A 19286-nucleotide genomic window follows, 5' to 3' on the forward strand; every position below is an offset into this window, starting at 1 on the left:
TGCAGTGTATTTGAAAAAAAAATAGCTTTTTGGTGGTATTTGAGCCATTTCTTTTTTTTTTTTTTTTTCAACGTTTATTTTTTTGGGGACAGAGAGAGACAGAGCATGAACGGGGGAGGGGCAGAGAGAGAGGGAGACACAGGATCGGAAACAGGCTCCAGGCTCTAAGCCATCAGCCCAGAGCCTGACGCGGGGCTCGAACTCACGGACCGCGAGATCGTGACCTGGCTGAAGTCGGACGCTTAACCGACTGCGCCACCCAGGCGCCCCATGAGCCATTTCTTAAATTAATGTAAACATACTACTTTAGTAACAATCAAACACAGATGTGATCATTTCCAACTTCTGAAGGGTAGCTACTTACAAAAAGGACACTGGAGGTACAATGTTAATCACAATGAAATAAATCTCTAGACTATGCACCACTTTAGAGATAGGGATCTGAGACTGAACAGCTTTTAACAGCAAGTTTCCCACCCCAACTACTGTAGTGACAGTCATTCACAACTAAGCATCAGCATTACACAATACTGACCATGCTTTGGATGAAACTGTGTAATGTGTATCCAAAACTGTATTATCTTTGGCACTTTTCATCATCATGAAGTACCAAGTTTTTACAGTTACACAGAATTTCTTCCAATTATTCGTCTTTAGCATGAACAAAAACAGTACCTGTATTATTCTTGGATATAGGTTAAATCAGTTACCATTGTTTAATAATAGTATAATTTCTTCACTCATCCTACAGAAAACCATCTCAATGCGCAATAAGGATTGTTGAGAGTGAAGGAACTTACTCTACGTGTTGTTTGCAAAAGTGAGGAACTTCCTTGGGCTTTTCTGCCTCTGAAGGAGGCGTGCTCACTGCTGACAGGAGAATGAATAGATTCAGTCAGGCCTAACATGGATCCTATTGTCCAAAACTGTATTCATTGGATATGTCATCAACAAATTTTCTGGTCCCCTTTTTGCTTTTTCACAAACTTTGTTTTATTTCTGTAAATGCAATTAGAAAGTTATATGCTATGCAGAATAATGACTCTATTTAATGGATTGTTTTCTATCTTCAAAAAATTTCCATATTGAATTTAATGGTAATATGAATTTTCTGGCTTTTTTTCTATGTATAGATATCATGACATTTTGAATAATTTTTACTTTTATTTTAAGATGCATTACACATACCCTGCTAAAGTGAGTTGATACTTCACCACAAAAATTACACCAGCTGCTAAGCATATCCATAAGGTTTACTGAAACCTATCAGGCTTTCGGAACCATGAATAGTCAGCAAAAGGCACATGAACCTCTACCGTTTACAAAGATGCTAGCTAATATACAGGGACTATATGAGTAATAGATAAATTATACACATCTACTAATGCCTTATATTTGAAGATTGTTTTATAAAAGTTCATATATATATGTGTGTATATATTTTCACATATATGTATATATATGTGTGTGAATATATATGTGTATATACTTTCATATATATGTATATGTATGTGTGAATACACACACACACACACACAAACACACACACACACATATAACTTGATTGTAACAATATCCTAAAGAAATATATATAATGTCACTCAGGTGACATCAAGAAACAATTGACATCGAACCTTTTTTCTTTTCATTTTCCCTTTGGAGAGAACATTTTCATATTTGGTTATAAAAGTAAATTATCTGATAACCTCAATACTGCTTAAAATTATTGAGTAAATATGTTTCCTAGCTATTGATTTCAGAAGTTTTAATACACTCTACTAGAGTACACTATAAACATGTCATTTTCGTAAGCATATGGAATATATAGACAGAGTAGATAACAGGTGTTAAATAAACACACTTTTCCCTCCCCTCCTAATTCCTTAAACACCCCAATTTACAGGTGAGCTCTTGAACAACATAGGTTTGAAGTATGCGGAGTCCATTTAGAAGCAAATCTTTCCTGAAAAATAATACATTACAGGACTGTAAATGTATTTTATCTTCCTTATGATTTTCTCAAGGACATTTTCTTTTCTGTAGCTTTCTTTATCATAAAAATATAGTATATAACACAAATAACATAGACAATATGTGTTGATCATTCCTTTATGTTATTGGTAGGCTTTCAGTCATCAGTAGGCTATTAAAGTTTTTCAGGAGTCAAAAGTTATAAGTAGATTCTCAACTATGTGGTGGGGTTAGGGGGCAGCTCAATTTTAAACAAATGCAAATATCTCAAGTTAAGAATGTTCAATCTAGAGAACTCTGTATATTAACAGGCAACATAAAATTAGAAAATGCATTATTATAACATTTAGCTTGATTATTATTGTACACATTATAAAAGGTGATATGTACCAAAAGATTATAAAACACTGTACTTAGATTTGAATTAAACACCTACTCTACCTTGAGCACTTGGACACTTTTTTTTTTTTTTTCCTCATCAGTGTTCAGTGTGGCAGACAAAACTCTACAATGGCCCCTGAAGATTCCTGGCTCCTAGGACACAGGCAACTTAAGCCAGTTACTCAGATACTAACATAGTGTGACTGTGAAGGGATTTTCCAGATGTAATTGAGGTGCCAAGAATCAGTTTATATCAAATTAGGCATATTATCTGAGTGAGACTGATCTAATCACATGAACCTTTAGCAGCAGAGAGCTTATTCTTGCTGGGAGCAGAGGGAGAAATCAGAGATTCTAACATGGGAGGAATCAGATATGCCACTGCTAGCTCGACGATGAATGGGGCAACAAGGCAGTGTATGCAGGCAGCTTCTAGTAGCTGAGAGAGGCCTCCTGCTATCAGGAAGCAAGAAAATGAATACTGTCATTCAACCACAGGAAACTGACCTCTGTCAACGATAAGAATGAGCATGGAAGCAGATTTTTCCTTACAGCAACCAGACAAGAACCCAGCGCAGCTGATATTTTGATTGCAGCTTTGTGATATCCTAAGCAGAGAACCCATCCACGCCATGTCAGACTTATGACATACAGAACTGTGAACTAATACATGTGTATTGTTTTAAACTTCTAAGTGTGTGGTACTTTGTTACACTGCAAAAGCAAACTAATACACTGGTTTAGCTTTATTCTTTAAAATATGAACAATAATGTCTAATGCCCTAGTATCTGAGAACAACTAGTCCTGTGCCTACCCAACATGGGAGAAAAATACTGGTTAATTACACTACTTTCTTTTTTTTTTTTAATTTATTTTTTCAATGTTCATTTATTTTTGGGACAGAGAGAGACAGAGCATGAACGGGGGAGGGGCAGAGAGAGAGGGAGACACAGAATCGGAAGCAGGCTCCAGGCTCTGAGCCATCAGCCCAGAGCCCGACGTGGGGCTCGAACTCACAGACCGCGAGATCATGACTTGGCTGAAGTCGGACGCTTAACCGACTGCGCCACCCAGGCGCCCCTACACTACTTTCTTTAACAAATATCATATGCTTATGTTCCTATGCTAGACATCCACACTGTATTAAATAGTAGTAATAGAAATTGAACTCACCTCCTAGTCTTAAAGACATCGTCTAGTTACAGAAATTTTTCGTTAGGTAGGTAGGTAAGAAGGTAGATAGATGGTCAGCATTATAATGGCATAAGTGCTATAATAAAGAAATTAAGTGGATTTAAGGGGGGAAACCTGTGATTTTGAAAATGATTAAAAAATTTGTTCTGTGAGATACAACAGTTAGGTCTTCTTAAACTGTAATTATAAAGTAAGCAAACATTTAAAGGTCCTAGATCCTAGCAAACAGGAATTCAGTAAGTAGAATATATACTGAAAAAAAGAATCATTTTGGATGAAAAACACTACCGACAGCCCTAATTTACATATTTTACAATATTGTCTACTTTTTTTCCAGCTTGGGAATTTTTCCTATCAAGAAGCTCCATTTGCAGGGTATCCCCTTACCAATTTACCACTATAAGATTAATAATTTCCTAATATATTATCAAAATACATGAAAGTAATAAGTAACACAACTATATATTGAAATATGAAAATGTGGCTGAAAAGTTAGATAATTTATTAAAACCACATTCTTTCTCAAAAAACATTCCTACAGTTTTAGTTCAAAGTTAAAGTCAGATTCAAATACAAAAACTAATAATTCCAAAGTCAGTATTTTAATAGTCATCACTTGCTATTAGAACACCAAATGTATTCTGGCATGAGATACCTTTCCTTCTTTTCATGAACAGACCCACCACCACACTGAAAACATAGGTTATATATTTCAGAAGTTGGAATAATTTATTTATACCAGCAAAATATAAATTTCACAAAGAGATAAGAAATTTCAAAAGGTCTGACTTTATTATTTTAACAACAACATACATCACAATTAAGCATCTGCATGTCAAATGTGTTTATTCTTCCCTTTTATGTAAAGCTTCTATTGCCTTATGAATGACAGAGGTTCTTTTGGAACTTAAACTTACATTCTCAGCTGTTGATCAGAGAGAGAGAGTTCTACCAATTTTCTAAATAAATCACCCCTTCAATTTCACTTAGAACATAATGCTTTATGTTATCTTGGATTTTATGAGTCCCTCACTGTAAGTGAACTACAAAATGCAGGATTCAGAACTCTTAGAGCAGAATTATATTCTGAAACTGAGCTCTATCCATAGGCCCAAATAAAATTCCAGACAGTGTTACATCTCAAATTACACATTCATAAAACCAAAATTTACCTTTCTCATCTCTCATCAAGTGCTCCAACTATACTTTAAGAGTCTATCAATCTACAAGTATTACAACTTGCCATGCACTAATGGAATGATTGTATGACTTTTTTATCCATGAAAAAGTCTGCCCTTGAGGGACACAGTATTTTCTTAATCAAATTTTGACCTTATGTTTATTTGTGCATGCTCGTATTTAATGTCTATTACATTAAATTGATATTTGCACGACTACTTAAAAATTAGCCTTTTTTGAAATGAATTTAGTTTTGCTTAGCTCCTACAGTTTTATTTTTCCCATGTAGGAGAAAGCCTAAATATTAAATGCCACAAACATAGTTTCTAGCTTCACTAGTCCTACAAATTCTTAAATACATAATAAAGTGTAATGTATTCTATATGTGATACTTGAATTAAACATTGTAGAGGTTTAAAGGGGTTCAGAATTCATGGGTCCACCACAGAATATTATGTGGAATAAGGTCATTTGAACTGGCCCTGGAAAAATAGGCAGAATTACACATTTCAAGAGTAGAAGAAGGGCAAATTGACAAAGGAACAAAGTAAGAAAAGTAGATAGAAAAATGTAGATGTGCACTGAAAGGAGTTATTTCATATAGCTGGAGACTACTGTTCATGCAAAGCTGTAGAGAAGAATAACTGAATAAGTTGGAGCCAGAGGGAAGATAATGAAAAATATCTGGCTAATGTGACACAGTTATATTTAGGATATAATTAATTTTACAAAATCTCTGAAACCAGAAATTGTATGAGTTGACTGGCTTTACTCATTAGCTATATGTTGAAAATTTGGTAAAGAAAAAGATCCACAATAAAAAGACAATATCCTAAGCGGTCACTAACAAACAAAGACCAAGAAGCATTCAAGTGTATATGTCTCTATATATGACTATTCTAAAGTTGGAGTACAAGTGTTCCTAATAGAATTATATATCAAGATAGGTGGAAAAATTAGAATTATACATAATTCTCCCTGCTATGTTTTGCAAATGAAAATAGTAGCTCTTACAGAAAAATTACTCCAAGTATTATTAGGCTTGTTAATAATTTTCACCCATTGTAAGCATAAAATCAATTTTCCAGCCCAAGGATTCTTTAGTCTATGTATTACTCACACCTTACTGAGGCAGAAAATGTGATAAACCTACCAGCTCCTGAAGCATACCACAAACAAGTACAGGTGGGAAAAGTAATTCTAGTTATCAGGAAAGAAAACTCATTCCATTTCTTTGTAGCTTCTCATTTTCAGAACTTCCCTAAAGCTTAACTAAAGCACATAATCCTAACAAAGTTACTCTTTTTAATCATTAAACTGGAAAGGCAGGGGGTTATAGTGAGAGGTTACAATTTAATCCTTTACAAAACCACTCAGATAAGGCTTATTCCACAGGCACTGGCATTCATAAGGCAGTCTCAAATTCATGAGAAAACGGTTGTATCAACTTCATAATTCTCTGTGCCAAAGAAAAAAAAGAGAGTTGGCCTGGATAATTTAGAATTATAAATGAAATATTCATATTATCTATATTGATAAATATAAGTCTCTGAACTCTTTCCATAACAGAATGTCATAGGAAAAGAGAAATATATGTGTGTGTGTGTGTGTGTGTGTGTGTGTGTGTGTGTGTGTGTGTGTGTGTATGGGTGAGTCCTATTATGATTATAGCACTCTATTTTACATACATATACAAGTTATTTAAATCTTTCTTAAATTTTTATGAGGTAGATATTGTAGATAAGGAAATTGTGATTTAGAGAGCCAAAATGCAAATCAAGATTAGATTCCAAAGCCTGAGTTCTTCCCAATACAACCATGGCTTGTCTGTGTTCCTACACACCTCCAGATCTGGCACAATTAGGCATGGGAACTTGGAAGATCTGGCTGACCTGTAAGGGTCTGGAAATAAAGCAGCCAATGCCAAAAAATTACAATTGACCAAAGCACTGTTTGGAATTAATTTGTAAAAATAATTACAGTAAAATTCAATGTTTGCCTAACTTTAACGATATACCTACCATTAGGATAGTTGTAAAGTTATGGTACTTATCCTCAAATAGAGAAAAAAATAATTATGTTCACTCCTGATTTTATATTGTACTAATTAGCACTAGAAATTATTAGAACATTGCAGTATCATTTAAGTGTCATTCACTGCCCGCTAACCTGAAAGAAATCTGAGAATTTTATCTTTAGTCTACAGAGTTAAGCCCCAAACTGAATTTTCCCTGTTCTTCACTGCAGTGGCTTCACTCTAAGTAAACTCAACTTCGTCTTTCCAAGGAGATTTCATTTTACAGAGGAGAGAACACACAAATGAGGCCTTCCAGGTAGGAATGGATCATTATACTAATTGTGAGAAATGGATCCAAAGCAAAACAAATCTTTGAAAACTTTAATCCAAACTTTGCCAGATTAAAAAAAAAGTATATATTCATATATAATGAAGATACTTTTTTGTACTTTTGAATGTGCTGATTTATGAGAGTCCACTATTGAAAGAGGAGGTTAAGATGGTGGAGGAGTAGGGGGCCCTAAGCTCACCTCATCCCTCAAACACAGCTAGATAAACATCAAGTCATTCTGAACACCCAAGAAATCGATCAGAGAAAACAAACTGCATAACTAGAGATTTAAAAAATGGCCTCATCATGATAGGTAGGAGTTGCATAGACTTGTTTGGGGGAGAAAGGAGCCGCAGGTGCTACAGAAGGGAGGAAGCTCTGATCATGGAAAGGAGGGATATAGAAAGAGAGAGAGAGACACAGAGAGAGAGAGAGAGACAGAGAGAGAGAGAGAGAGAGAGAGAGAGAGATTGAGAACATCTGCAGAGCTTTGCACAAGGAAAACTGTTCCCCAAAACCATTGACTGGGAAAAGAAGAACGGATGAATACTCCAAGGTTTTATAAACAACTGAGTGCAAAGTCTCAAGTTTTAGAGGACCTCCATTGCCAGGGTTCTGCCTGGTAGACTTAGCCGACTTCTGGTGGGGAAGCAGGGTGGAGATCCATGAGCTGGCAGCATGGTCTGAGGATCCCCTGGGTAGCATGGGAAGAAACAGTGCCACTCTGACACAGACAGGATGAGGGCAGGGATGTGACAAAAGCCAGGGACATACAAGCGTGATGATTTGCTCTTCTGTGAGGCTTTCGTGAGGAGTGGCACCTTGAACTCCCCCATCCAGAGACTAGATTGCTGCACTAGGCCTTTGCCTGCCTTCACCCATCAGCATAGACCCACTTCAGTGAGCAAAACAGCACCACCAAGAGGAGGCCAGAAGCCACTTACACCAAACCGTGCCTTCCTGTGCCCTGCAGGTGCATCACCACTAGGGCAGGTACACCTGAGAATCAGCACAGTAGCTGCAGCCCCAGAAGACCAGCACTAACCACTCCCACGCACAATGTCTACTGACCATAGAGTGCTATAAAGCTTCAGCTCTAAAGGGAAATAGAATCTAGCTGCCTTTGTTTTTGTTTTGTTTTGTTTTGTTTTTTATATAAAATACAGTAAGAACATTTATGGCTTTTTTTTTTAATCTAGGTTCTATTAACTAACAGACCAAAACACATCTAAAATCTAGCTTCCTTTTTTTTGTATCTAGCTTCTCTGTTTTTCATTTTTAATTTTTTTTTGGATCTAGTTTATTTTAACAAGTAAACCAAACATACATAGGATCTAGGTTCTTCTTTGTTTTGACCTCTTCTTAATATACCTATTCATCTCACGACAAGGAATACAACAGACCTTCCTATTAACCACACACACACACACACACACACACACACACACACACACACACACAAACCAGGGACCCAGACAAAATGACTAGATAGAGGAATTTACCCCCCAGAAAAAGAACAGGAAGAAGTCACAACCAGGGATTAAATCGATACAGATACAAGTAAGATGTGTGAACCAGATTTTAAAACAACAATCATAAGGATACTAGCTGGGTTTGAGAAAAGTATAGAAGACACTAAGGAATACTTACTGTAGAGATAAAAGAACTAAAACTAGACTGGCCAAAATAAAAAATGTTATTACTGAGTTGCAAAACTGACTAGTGCAATGACAACAAAGATAGACAAGTCAAAAGAAGGAATCAGTGATACAGAAGATAAAATTATTGGAAATAATGGAGCTGAAAAGAAGAGGGAAAGAAAGATATTATATCACAAATGTAGACAGTGAAATCAGCGAATCTTTAGAGTGTAATAACATTCCTATCATAGGAGTCCCAGAAGAAGAAGATAAATAAAAAGGGGCGGAAGATTTATTTGAGCAAATTATAGATGAAAACTTTCCTAATCTGGGAAAGAAAAACAACATCAAAATCCAAAAAGGAGAGAGAACTCACATTAATTCAACAAAAGCTGGCCATCATGAAGATAGACCATAGTCAAATTCACAAAATACTCAGACAAGGAAAGAATCCTGAAAGCAGCAAGGGAAAAATAATTCCTTAACCTACAAGGGAAGACATATCAACTTCACAGCAGATCTCTCCACAGAAACTTGGCAAGATAGAAGGAAGTGGCATGCTGAAGGGGAAAAATATTCTGTGAAGAATACTTTATCCATCAAGGCTGTCATTCAGAATAGAAGGAAAGATAAATTTTCCCAGACCAAAAAAAAAAAAAATTAAAGGAGATAGACCAATAAACCAGTCATACAAGAAATAATAAAGAAAATTCTTTGAGTGGGAAAGACCAAACACAACAAAGACTAGAAAGGAACAAAGAATATCACCAGAAACTTTTTAGGTAACACAATGGCACTAAATTCATATGCTAATCACTTGGAATGTAAATGGACTAAATGTTCCAATCAAAAGACATACATATCAGAATGGAAAACAAACAAACACACAAACAAACAAAAACGAGACCTATCTACATGATGCCTAAAAGAGGCTCATTTTAGACCTAAAGACACCTACCAACTGAAAGTGAGAGGATGGAGACCCATCTATCCTGGTAAGGGACACCAAAGGACAGCCAGAGTATCCATATTTTTAAACCAAAGACTGTAACAAAAGATGAAGAAGGGCATTACATCATAACTAAGGGTCTATCCATCAAGAAGATCTAACAATTGTAAATATTTATGTCTCCAACCTGAAGGCACCCAAATATACAAATCAATAACAAACATAAATTCATTGATAATAATACAATAGTAGGAGAATTTAACACCCAACTTACAACAATGGACAGATCACCTAAGCAGAAAATCAACACGGAAACAATGGCTTTGGATAACACACTGGACCAGATGGACCTAACATATATTCAGAACATTTCATCCTAAAGCAGTAGAATACACACCTTTATGAATGCACATGGAACATTCTCCATAATAGATCACACACTGGGTCACTAATAACCCCTTAAAAAATACAAAAAGACTGAGATCATACCACACAAATTTTCAGACCACGATACTATGTAACTTGAAGTCAACCACAATAAAATCATTTGGAAAGACCACACATACATGAAGATTAAAGAATATCCCACTAAAGAATGAATAGGTTAACCAGGAAATTAAGGAAGAAACTTGAAAAATACATGGAAACAAATGATAATGTAAACATGACATGTCCAAAACCTTTGGAATTAAACAAAGGTAATCCTACAAGGGAAGTATATTCCAATACAGGACTACTTCAACAAGTAAGAAAAGTCTCAAATTTACAACCTAACCTTACACCTATAGGAGCTAGAAATAGAACAGCAAGCAAAGCCTAAAGCCAGCAGAAGACAGGGAATAATATAGATTGGAGTAAAAATAAATGATACTGAAACAAACAAACAAACAAACAAAAAACAGTGGAAAAGATCAACAGAACTAAGAGCTGGTTCTTTAAAAGAATTAATAAAATTAATAAACCCCAAGCCAGACTTATCAAAAAGATAAAGGAAACAAATAAATAATAAACAAAAGAGGAGATATCACAACCGACACCACAGAATACAATCAGTTATTAAAGAATATTGTGAAAAAAATTATGCCAACACACTGGGCAATGTGAAAGAAATGGAAAAATTGCTAGACACATACAAATTACCGAAACCAAACAAGAAGAAATAGAAAATGTGAACAGACTGATAACCAGCAAAGAAATTAAATCAATAATCAAAAATCTCCCAACAAACAAAACCCCAGGGCTAGATAGCTTCCCAGACATTTCAAGAAGAGTTAATACCTATTCTCAAACTGTTCCAAAAAATAGAAATGGAAGGAAAACTTCCAAACTCTTTCTACAAGTCCAGCATTACCTCAATTCTGAAACCATACAAAGACCCCACTAAAAAGGAGAATTAAAGACAAATATCTCTGATGAACATGGATGCAAAAATTCTTAACAAAATAATAGCAAACTGAATTTTACAATACATTAAAAGAATTATTCACCATGATCAAGTGGGATTTATTCTTGGGCTGCAGGGCTGGTTCAAAATTCACAAATCAATCACCGTGACACACCACATTAATAAAAGACAGGATAAGAACCATATGATCTTCTTAATAGATACAAAAAAGCATTTCATAAAATACAGCATCCATTCTTGATGAAAACCCTCAATAAAGTAAGGTATGGATGGAACATACCTCAACAACATAAAAGCCATACACAAAAGACACACATGTAATATCATCTTCAATGGGGCAACACTAAGAGCTTTTACTCTACAGAGAGCATCAGGGATCTTGACTCTCACCTTTATATTTAACATAGTACTGGGAGTCTTAGCCTTAGCAATCAGACAACAAAAAGAAATGAAAGACAGTCAAATGGGCAAAGAATAAATCAAACTTTCACTCTTTGCAGATGACATGATATTCTAAGTAGAAAACCTGAAAGACGCCATCAAGAAAATTGCTAGAACAAATATATGAACAAATACATGACAGCAAAGTCACAGGATACAAAATCAATACACAGAAATCTGTTGCATTTTTATACACCAATAATGAAGCAGCAGAAAAAGAAATCAATGAATTCATGCCATTTACAATTGCTCCAAACACAGTAAGATACCTAGGAATAAACCTAACCAAAGCAGTACAAGATCCATACTATGTAAACTATAGAACACATATGAAAGAAATTGAAGAGGACAAAAAATGGGAAAAAAATTCTATGCTCATGGATTGGAAGAACAAACATTGTTAACATTTCTATACTACCCAAGCAATCTATACATTTAATGCAGTCCCTATCAAAATACCATCAGCATTTCACAGAGCTAGAAGAAATCACCCTAAATTTTGTATGAAACCACAAAAAAACTATGAATAGTCAAAACAATCCTGAAAAAAAAAAGCAAAGATAGAGGTATACATACTTCAAACTACATTACAAAGCTGTAACCACAAGACAGTATGGAACTCGCACAAACACAGACAGATTAATGGAACAGAATAGAAAACCCAGAAATGTATGCACAAATATATGTTCAATTGATCTTCAATAAAGCAGTAAAGAATATCCAATGGAAAACAGACAATCTCTTCAACAAATGGCACTGGGAAAACTTGACAGTGACATGCAGAAAAATGAAATTGGACCACTTTCTTACACCATACACGAAAATAAATTCAAAGTGAAGGAAAGACCTAAATATGAGAAGGGAAACCATAAAAATCTAAAGAACACAGGCAGCAACCTCTTTGACCTCAGCCATAGCAACTTCTTACTTGACATGTCTCTGGAAGCAGGGGAAACAAAAGCAAACATGTACTACTGGGACCTCATCAAGATAAAAAGCTTCTGCAAAGAAAAGGAAATAATAACAGAACTAAGCAGCAGACTTTTAAAAGATATTTGAGAAGATATTTGCAAATGACATATGACAAATGTGATAATTGTTAGTACCCAAAATCTATAAAGAAGTCAACACCTGGGGCGCCTGGGTGGCTCAGTCGGTTATGCGGCCGACTTCAGCTCAGATCATGATCTCGCGGTGCGTGAGTTCGAACCTTGCGTCGGGCTCTGTGCTGACAGCTCAGAGCCTGGAGCCTATTTCAGATTCTCTGTCTCCCTCTCTCTGACCCTCCCCCGTTCATGCCATATTTTTAATTTTCTCTGTCTCTTTCTCTGTCTCAAAAATAAATAAACGTTAATTTTTTTTTTAAAAAAAAGAAGTCAACACCTAAAAAAAAAAAAAAAAAAAAAAAAACAACCCAGTGAAGAAATGGGCAGAAGACATGAATAGACACTTTTCCAAAGAAGACATCCAGATGGCTAAGAGACACATGAAAAGATGCTCAACATCACTCATTATCAGAGAAATACAAATCAAAAGCATGTTGAGATACCACCTCACACCTGTCAGAGTGGCAAAAATTAACAACCCAGGAAACAACAGATGTTGGTGAGGATGTAGAGGAAGAGGAACCTTCTCACACCACTGGTGAGAATGCAAACTGTTAAGTAGTACTACCCTATGATCCAGCTACTGCACTACTAAGTATTGATCCAAAGGATACAAACATACAGATTTGAAGCAGCACATCCACTCCAATGTTTAGAGCAGCATTATCAATAATAGCCAAACTATGGAAAGAGCCAAAATGTCCATTGACTGATTAATAAACAAAAAAGACATATTATATATATATATATATATATATATATACATACACACACACACACACACACACACACACACACACACACACACAATGGAATATTACTTGGTGATCAAAAAGAATGAAACCTTGCCATTTGCAAGGATGTGGATGGAGCTAGAGTGTATTATGCTAAATGAAATAATTCAGTCAAAAAAATCAAATACCATATGATTTCACTTATATATGGAAAATAAGAAAACAGATAAACATATGGGAAGGGGAAAAAGGAAAGAGGGGCAAACAAACTAGACGAGACTCTTTAATTTTTTTTAAATAATGTTTTTATCTTTTTTTTTTTTTTGAGAGAGAGAGAGAGGGAGAGCATGAGCCAGGGAGGGGCAGAGAGGGAGACACAGAATCTCAAGTAGGCTCCAGGCTCTGAGCTGTTAGCACAGAGCCTGACATGGGGCTCAAACCAATAAACCATGAGATCACAACCTGAATAGAAGTTGGACGCCTAACCCACTGAGCCACCCAGTCACCCCTAAGAGACTCTTAAAAATAGAGTACAAACTGAGTGTTGATGAGGGAAATGGGTGGGGGATGGGCTAAATGGGTGATGGGTGTTAAGGAGGGCATTTGTGATGAGCACTGGTTGTTATATGCAAGTGATGAATCACTAAATTCTACTCCTAAAAACCAGACTAACATCACACTATATGTTAACTAACTAGAATTTAAATAAATTTTAAAAAATAATGGTTTTTTTTTTGAAAGAGACGGGGGTGGGGGGAGAGAGCGAGGGAGACACAGAATTGAAAGCAGGCTCCAGGCTCTGAACTGACAGCACAGAGCCCGACATGGGCCTTGAACCCAGGAACCATGGGATCCTGACCTGAGTGAAGTTGGACTAATATTTTTTTTTTAAAGAGAGGGGCACCTGAGTGGCTCAGTCAGTTGAGTGCCCAACCTCGGCTCAGGTCATGATCTTGAGGTCAGTGAGTTCAAGCCCCACATCAGGCTTACTGCTGTTAGCACAAAGCCAGCTTGGGATCCTCTGTTCTCCTCTCTCTGCCCCTACCCTACTTGTGCTCTCTAAAAAATAAATAAACATTTTAAAAACTTTTTTTAAAAGAGAGTTCACTATTTGTGTTAAGGTATACCTCATGTCTGTTCACTTAGCCTTCCAGAAAACATAAAACCTCTTACAATAATGGCTTTATAAATATTTTGACATACCAAACTGCCAAAGTCTTAGCACCACTAGAAACTTGCAATCTTCTAAGAATCTTCTAATTCACAGTAAGATGAATAAAAACCACAATTTCTGTATTTGAAATAATTGATGTTCGATATATCTGTGAGGTCATATAATCAAAAAAAACACCAAATTTCAATACTATGGTTAATGTAACAAAATAGTGACCTATACAAGGCATCCAAACTTGGCACTTAATACAAAGAACCACTATTTTTAATGAATGTAATAGCTGTGTATCTTCTACATCATAAATGGTGAATAATGTGTTTGAATGTAAACAAAACAAGTCACAATATGAAGCTCTCCTCAGACAAAACTCATCTTCCTATATCTCCAGTGTGCAAGACCTTAGTGAATAGTTAAAAGATGTACACAGAATATTTCCTGCCTCCACAAAGAGAATATACCAAACTCCATGAAACAACTGAACTTCAGGGAAGCCGCAAAAGTAAGGAAGTGACATTTGAACCATGTTTGCAACACATAAGTGTCTAATCTCAAAACTTGTAAATATTTCTGTATCTCCCGCATTTCTCATGCACATTCTGTAGGACGATAACAATTACTACATGAAACAGGGATGCAATGTTGTGATTTAAGAAATGCTGAGTTATCCTGCAACTTTGCTGAATTCATGTATCAGTTCTAGCAGACTTTTGGTGGACTCTATCGGATTTTCCATGTATAATATCATGTCATCTGCAAAAAGCGAAAGCTTGACTTCAACTTTGCCAATTTTGATGCCTTTGATTTCCTTTTGTTGTCTGATTGCTGATGCTAGAACTTCCGGCACTATGTTAAACAACAGCAGTGAGAGTGGGCATCCCTGTCGTGTTCCTGATCTCAGGGAAAAAGCTCTCAGTTTTTCCCTGTTGAGGATGATGTTAGCTGTGGGCTTTTCATAAATGGCTTTTATGATCTTTAAGTATGTTCCTTCTATCCCGACTTTCTCAAGGGTTTTTATTAAGAAAAGGTGTTGGATTTTGTCAAAGGCCATTTCTGCATCGATTGACAGGATCATATGGTTCTTCTCTTTTTTTTTTTTTTTTGTTAATGTGATGTATCACGTTGATTGATTTGTGAATGTTGAACCAGCCCTGCATCCCAGGAATGAATCCCACTTGGTCATGGTGAATAATTCTTTCTACATGCCGTTGAATTCGATTTGCTAGTATCTTATTGAGAATTTTTGCATCCATATTCATCAGGGATATTGGCCTGTAGTTCTCTTTTTTGACTGGGTCTCTGTCTGGTTTAGGAATCAAAGTAATACTGGCTTCATAGAATGAGCCTGGAAGTTTTCCTTCCCCTTCTATTTCTTGGAATAGCTTGAGAAGGATAGGTATTATCTCTGCTTTAAACGTCTGGTAGAACTCCCCTGGGAAGCCATCTGGTCCTGGACTCTTATTTGTTGGGAGATTTTTGATAACCGATTCAATTTCTTCGCTGGTTATGGGTCTGTTCAAGCTTTCTATTTCCTCCTGATTGAGTTTTGGAAGAGTGTGGGTGTTTAGGAATTTGTCCATTTCTTACAGGTTGTCCAATTTGTTGGCATATAATGTTTCATAGTATGGCCAACTCATCTTTGACAAAGCAGGAAAGAACATCCAATGGAAAAAAGACAGCCTCTTTAACAAATGGTGCTGGGAGAACTGGACAGCAACATGCAGAAGGTTGAAACTAGACCACTTTCTCACACCATTCACAAAAATAAACTCAAAATGGATAAAGAACCTGAACGTGAGACAGGAAACCATCAAAACCTTAGAGGAGAAAGCAGGAAAAGACCGCTCTGACCTCAGCCGTGGCAATCTTTTACTCGACACATCCCCAAAGGCAAGGGAATTAAAAGCAAAAGTGAATTACTGGGACCTTATGAAGACAAAAAGCTTCTGCACAGCAAAGGAAACAACCAACAAAACTAAAAGGCAACCAATGGAATGGGGAAAGATATTCGCAAATGACATATCGGACAAAGGGCTAGTATCCAAAATCTATAAAGAGCTCACCAAACTCCACACCCGAAAAACAAATAACCCAGTGAAGAAATGGGCAGAAAACATGAATAGACACTTCTCTAAAGAAGACATCCGGATGGCCAACAGGCACATGAAAAGATACCCAACGTCGCTCCTCATCAGGGAAATACAAATCAAAACCACACTCAGATATCACCTCACGCCAGTCAGAGTGGCCAAAATGAACAAATCAGGAGACTCTAGATGCTGGAGAGGATGTGGAGAAACGGGAACCCTCTTGCACTGTTGGTGGGAATGCAAATTGGTGCAGCCGCTCTGGAAAGCAGTGTGGAGGTTCCTCAGAAAATTAAAAATAGACCTACCCTATGACCCAGCAATAGCACTGCTAGGAATTTATCCAAGGGATACAGGAGTACTGATGCATAGGGGCACGTGTACCCCAATGTTTATAGCAGCACTCTCAACAATAGCCAAATTATGGAAAGAGCCTAAATGTCCATCAACTGATGAATGGATAAAGAAATTGTGGTTTATATACACAATGGAATACTACGTGGCAATGAGAAAAAATGAAATATGGCCTTTTGTAGCAACGTGGATGGAACTGGAGAGTGTGATGCTAAGTGAAATAAGCCATACAGAGAAAGACAGATACCATATGGTTTCACTCTTATATGGATCCTGAGAAACTTAACAGAAACCCATGGGGGAGGGGAAGGAAAAAAAAAAAGAGGTTAGAGTGGGAGAGATCCAAAGCATAAGAGACTGTTAAAAACTGAGAACAAACTGAGGGTTGATGGGGGGTGGGAGGGAGGGGAGGGTGGGTGATGGGTATTGAGGAGGGCACCTTTTGGGATGAGCACTGGGTGTTGTATGGAAACCAATTTGACAATAAATTTCATATATTAAAAAAAAAGAAAAGAAAAAGAAATGCTGAGTTAAAGAAGATGAGCAAATTCAGGACTTTCTAAAGCCTTTAATATTCCAATATTCTTTTTAAGCATCCAACAGTGAGATAGAATGTGCAGCATTTTCCAAAATCATTTCACTTTAGAAATCCCATTTCAAACAGGGCTATTCAAAGAACATTTTGGAAAATACTGTGCTATACTATGTTTGCTATCTCTACCACAAGGTATAGGCAATATTCAAAAATAATTTCGAAGGAGGGTGTGATTCACTGGAAGTAGAGTAGAAAAATTAAAAAAATTTTATGGAGAAGGAGGCTTTGTACCAGGTCTGGGAAAATAAATAGGATTTAAATGAGTAAAAAGATGATGTTCCAGGCAGGTAAACAAATCTAAAAAGGCATATACTGACACTACATCTCTGTGAAACATTGACCAGTAAAGGATTAAAAAAATGTTGCATGAGATTAAAAAAAAAAAAGGTGCCTGGGTGGCTCAGTTGGTTAAGCTTCCAACTTTGGCTCAGGTCATGATTTCATCTTTAGTGGGTTCGAGGTCACGTCAGGCTCTGTGCTAATAGCTCAGAGTCTGGAGCCTGCTTTGGATTCTCTCTCCCTGTCTCTTCCTCTCCCCCCACCACACACACACTCTCTCTCTCTCTCTCTCTCTTTCAAAAATAAACATGAAAATTTTTTTGAAAAATAAATTTTCTTTTGAAAAATAAAGCATGGGGCTTTAACATTATGACGTTCACCTCTAAACCAATATTGAATCCCCCATTGCTTAATGTTATGGGCTGGGCTGGGGAAATGCTTTGGAACTGTGTGGCCAGATTGTAAAAAGCTTCAAAAGAGAGAGAAAAAGAATCACTCTTCATTAATCCATTAATTACCCATTAATCCATTAATCCATTACTCGTCATTAATCCATGTGACACCTGCCTCCTCTCTGCCAAGCTGAGGTTGTAGGATGTATGTGTGGAGAAGGGTGCTGAAAGGGAAGGTACCTCAAGAGCATCTGAGTTAGACATTACATTTTGAACCTAGCGTCTGTCTACTCTAGCAGTCTATCTGCCTCTCATCAAGCAGGTTCTCCTCTCCTATCTTGTCCACTTTTTTTCTTTCATCACAGCTGCACTCTTTTGGGTCATACAATATGCAGGAGACCTACCTCTCACTTAGACCTCCTAAAATGTTATTTACATCCAATATTTCATTTGTTTAGCAATGATATAAAGCCAAATATATTCTACTAATATAGATGGTAGGAAAATATAAAGAAAATTCCTTTTAGAGTAAATTAAGAGTGATGATTATTTGATTCTCTCTCTCTTTTTTTTTTTTTTTTTTTTGGCTTCTAGTCAAATTGCAAGAAGCTTAATTTTTGTAAAAACTTAAAATTAATTGTTAGGTAATGGCAATATTTCTCTGGATACATGAGCATTTTGCAATCCTTGTGAGTTACAATTGAGGTTCAGGGGTTCAGTAACCGTTAACAGCTCCTTCTTTTATTTGTACACAACCTTTTATTTGTACACAAATTTGTATACAATATTCCCTTGAGAAGGAATATTGTAGCAAAGTTAAGAATGTGGAATAGATTCCTGTTTTAATAAATGAATTGGAAATTACTTATGTGGAAATATTTGATCTTTCCTCTAGTTTATACATAGCCGGCAGTCTTAATGGGATTATCCTCACCCTATGTTTGATATTTTTGACTAATAGCTTTCTTTGATTATGGAAGACAATGAAGTTTTTGGTAAAGTTTATAAGAATAAGTACAAGAATGCCTTTCTCAGAGTTAGACACTGAATGTGGTTTCA

The 19286-nt window shown here is 36.3% G+C and overlaps 1 protein-coding gene across 2 annotated transcripts in view; it reads right to left on the reverse strand.

Moving 5' to 3' along the window:
• Window positions 1-19286, reverse strand: part of GRID2 (glutamate ionotropic receptor delta type subunit 2) — a 1434457-nt gene that overhangs the window by 1158593 nt on the left and 256578 nt on the right. The window contains exon 1 of one of the 2 annotated variants that reach the window (XM_045056096.1): window positions 5880-5980. The exons of the other annotated variant lie outside the window; for it this stretch is intronic. The gene's annotated coding sequence lies outside the window, so the exon portion shown is untranslated. Of the gene's footprint in view, window positions 1-5879; window positions 5981-19286 lie in introns of those variants that run through there. 2 annotated transcript variants of the gene reach the window in all.

Source organism: Felis catus, chromosome B1 (assembly GCF_018350175.1).
Source record: "Felis catus isolate Fca126 chromosome B1, F.catus_Fca126_mat1.0, whole genome shotgun sequence".
Taxonomy (NCBI): Eukaryota; Metazoa; Chordata; class Mammalia; order Carnivora; family Felidae; genus Felis; species Felis catus.